Source organism: Paramisgurnus dabryanus, chromosome 1 (genome assembly GCF_030506205.2).
Source record: "Paramisgurnus dabryanus chromosome 1, PD_genome_1.1, whole genome shotgun sequence".
NCBI lineage: Eukaryota > Metazoa > Chordata > Actinopteri > Cypriniformes > Cobitidae > Paramisgurnus > Paramisgurnus dabryanus.
Genome location: NC_133337.1, coordinates 1,783,872 through 1,788,220, shown reverse-complemented (window position 1 = coordinate 1,788,220; position 4,349 = coordinate 1,783,872).

The window sequence follows — 4,349 nt, the reverse complement described above, 5'->3', positions numbered from 1 at the left end:
TGTACAGTATTTCGTTTTTTCGCTACTCTTCCTTCAAATGTGGTTCAATTCTTATGAAATTTGGCACAGATGATCTTTGGAGTGAGCCGCATAGAAATGACCGAACAGAATTTTGAAATGTATCTTTGTTCAAAAGTAATAAATGCGCAAACTTAACGAGGTTGACGCAAAAATGGTTCTGAAGCTGTAGCTCAGTCATTCTTTGATCAATTGAAATGAAATTTGGTACACTTCATGTGGACCATGATCTTGGGGTCCATGCCAAATTTGGTGACAGCGCCACCTATGGGTCATGAGATAATAAAATAGGCTATTTTTGCCCATAACTTCTGAACTGCTTGTCAGAAAATTATGATCTTGATGTCTATGGATTGCTTACCTCATGCCGCATCTGTCGATGTGTATTATGCCGGGTTTGACCGAACCACCTGTCTGCCATTTTGAAATTTAACATAAATTGTTATATTTTTTGAACTATTTGACATATCCGCACAAAAATTGGTAAGGAGCTTTGACATGATGTCCTGAAGTTACCTGGGAAATCAGAGTACAGCGCCGCCTAGGGGTTATAAACTATTACAATTCTTATTGATATTATACTGTTATCTCTTTCTGCTGCCCAATGAACCGTGTCAACTGAGTGGCGCATCTAGTTAATCGTATGCATTGAGATTCTGAGATCCTGGGTTCGAATCCCACCTGAGTTAGGTATTTTGTTCTTCCTCATCAATTCTTCTAAACCTGTCTGTAGTTCACATGTGTTCTATTTTTCCATGTTTGCTGTTGTTGCTCTGCATTGTGGTGGTTCTGCTCTATGATTCCTGAGCCTTGCGTTTTTGATGCAATTTATGGTGCTTGCTGTGCTTTGTGAGCTTGCTGTGCTTTGTGTGCTTGCTGTGCTTTGTGAGCTTGCTGTGCTTTGTGAGCTTACTGTGCTTTGTGTGCTTGCTGTGCTTTGTGAGCTTGCTGTGCTTTGTGTGCTTGCTGTGCTTTGTGAGCTTGCTGTGCTTTGTGAGCTTGCTGTGCTTTGTGTGCTTGCTGTGCTTTGTGAGCTTGCTATGCTTTGTGTACTTGCTGTGCTTTGTGTGCTTGCTGTGCTTTGTGTGCTTGCTGTGCTTTGTGAGCTTGCTGTGCTTTGTGTGCCTGCTGTGATTTGTGTAATTAATGTGCTTTGTGTGCTTGCTGTGCTTTGTGAGCTTGCTATGCTTTGTGTGCTTGCTGTGCTTTGTGTGCTTGCTGTGCTTTGCGTGCTTGCTGTGCTTTGTGAGCTTGCTGTGCTTTATGTGCTGGCTGTGCTTTGTGAGCTTGCTGTGCTTTGTGTGCCTGCTGTGCTTTGTGTAATTACTGTGCTTTGTGTGCTTGGTGTGCATTGTGAGCTTGCTGTACTTTGTGTGCTTGCTGTGCTTTGTTTGCTTGCTGTGCTTTGTGAGCTTGCTGTGCATTGTGTGCCCGCTGTGATTTGTGTAATTGCTGTGCTTTGTGTGCTTGCTGTGCTTTGTGAGCTTGCTGTGCTTTGTGTGCTTGCTGTGCTTTGTGAGCTTGCTGTGCTTTGTGAGCTTGCTGTGCTTTGTGTGCTTGCTGTGCTTTGTGAGCTTGCTATGCTTTGTGTACTTGCTGTGCTTTGTGTGCTTGCTGTGCTTTGTGTGCTTGCTGTGCTTTGTGTGCTTGCTGTGCTTTGTGAGCTTGCTATGCTTTGAGTGCCTGCTGTGATTTGTGTAATTAATGTGCTTTGTGTGCTTGCTGTGCTTTGTGAGCTTGCTATGCTTTGTGTGCTTGCTGTGCTTTGTGTGCTTGCTGTGCTTTGTGTGCTTGCTGTGCTTTGTGAGCTTGCTGTGCTTTGTGTGCTTGCTGTGCTTTGTGAGCTTACTGTGCTTTGTGTGCCTGCTGTGATTTGTGTAATTGCTGTGCTTTGTGTGCTTGGTGTGCATTGTGAGCTTGCTGTGCTTTGTGTGCTTGCTGTGCTTTGTGTGCTTGCTGTGCTTTGTGAGCTTGCTGTGCATTGTGTGCCTGCTGTGATTTGTGTAATTGCTGTGCTTTGTGTGCTTGCTGTGCTTTGTGTGCCTGCTGTGCTTTGTGTGCTTGCTGTGCTTTGTGAGCTTGCTGTGCTTTGTATGCCTGTTGTGATTTGTGTAATTGATGTGCTTTGTGTGCTTGCTGTGCTTTGTGAGCTTGCTATGCTTTGTTTGCTTGCTGTGCTTTGTGTGCTTGCTATGCTTTGTGTGCTTGATGTGCTTTGTGAGCTTGCTGTGCTTTGTGAGCTTGCTGTGCTTTGTGTGCTTGCTGTGCTTTGTGAGCTTGCTGTGCTTTGTGGGCTTGCTGTGCTTTGTGTGCTTGCTGTGGTTTGTGTGCTTGCTGTGCTTTGTGAGCTTGCTGTGCTTTGTGTGCCTGCTGTGATTTGTGTGCCTGTTGTGATTTGTGTAATTGCTCTGCTTTGTGAGCTTGCCGTGCTTTGTGTGCTTTCTGTGCTGTGTGTGCATTGCGCCGAAGGTGCTTGACCCCGTGTTGCTGCTTGCAGCTATATTTAGGGGTCAAGCACCGAAGGTGCTGAGACACCTATTGGAATTGTTAGTATTATTAGGGGTCAAGCACCGAAGGTGCTGAGACACCTATTGTAATTGTTAGTATTATTATTATTATTATTCTGCTTCTTCTTCTTCTTCTTAGCCATAGGCGTCTATGGCAGCCCTATGAACCGTACATAGGAAAATGATGAAATTTGGCACAGTTGTAGTGGTGGTCTTAAAAAGTCATGTGACCAAAAATGGGGTCTCTAGTACTAACTCTATAGCGCCACCAGCAGTTCAAAAATTCAATGTTCAAAGGGTTATAACTTCTGATCCGCTTGATCTATGAAAATTCTACTTAGTACACGTGATTGCTCTCCTCATGCTTGTTGATTTTAATACCTTACAGTAAAACTCCACCCATTACAGTCGCGGCCATTTTGAAATGTACAGTATTTCGTTTTTTCGCTACTTCTCCTTCAAATTTGGTTCAATTCTTATGAGATTTGGCACATGTGATCTTTGGAGTGAGCCGCATAGAAATGACTGAACAGAATTTTGATATTTTTCTTTATTTAAAAGTAATTAATGCGTGAACTTAACGAGATTGACGCAAAATTGGTTCTGAAGCTGTATCTCGGTCATTCTTTGATCAATCGAGATGAAATTTGGTACGCTTCATGTCGACCATGAACTGGGGGTCCATGCCAAATTTGGTGACAGCGCCACCTATGGGTCATGAGATAGTAAAAAAGGCTATTTTTGCGCATAACTTCTGAATCGTTTGTCAGAAAATTATGATATTGGTGTCTACGGATTCCTTACCTCATGCCGCATCAGTCGATGTGTATTATGCCGGGTTTGACCGAACCGCCTGTCCGCCATTTTGAAATTTGTCATAAATTGTTATAACTTTTGAAGTATTGGATATATTGGCGCAAAAATCGGTAGGAAGCTTTGGCATGATGTCCTGATTGTATCTGGGAAGTCAGAATACAGCGCCACCTAGGGGTTATAAACTATAACAGTTCCTATAGAACTGCTCATAACTTCTGAATACTTTGTCGGATATTAATTTTCTTTGTGAAATTGTATTCACTGGTTTATGCCGATTGCAACGATACCTCGTTTGTCATTTTCCATCATTCTGTTCATGTGTTATTGTAAGGCATATGGTAAATGATTTTTTCGCTACTCCTTTTACAAATTTTGTTTATTTTATGCCAGGTTCTGCTCGTATAATGTTTGGAGCAATCCGCACAGAAATGACTGAACAGATTTTTCTTGCACCTAGGAATTTTTTTGAGAAAAACCTCTGTAAAGTTGATCGTCCCTGTGATGTTGTCTATTTGTCATAGTTAATTACTTTATATTACATTTTATAGCGTTACTCTACGGAATGTTCTTCTTGTCTTCAATCTCACTTGAGCTTTTTGATTCTCATATACATTGTATTTCTGTGATTTCTGCTCTGCGGTGTCATTTCTACATCTTTGGTGATTGGCATATGTCAATGCTTGCATTTCTGTAATCTCTTTCCTGCTGCCCCTTGAGCTGTGTCTGCTGAGTGGCGCATCCATTAAGTCGTATGCATAGAGATCCTGAGTTCATGGGTTCGAATCCCACCTGAGGCAGGTGTTAATTTCTTCTATTAAAGTTTTGTTCTTTCCCACCTATTCTTCTTGACCTGCCTGTAGTTCACATATGTTCTATTTTTGCCATGTTTTCTGTTGCTGCTCTGCACTGCGGTGGTTCTGCTCTGTCATTGCAACGCTTTGGGTACTTGCTGCGCTTTGTGTTCTTGATGCACCTTGGGTGGTCAGTGAGCATTGGGTGATTGATACC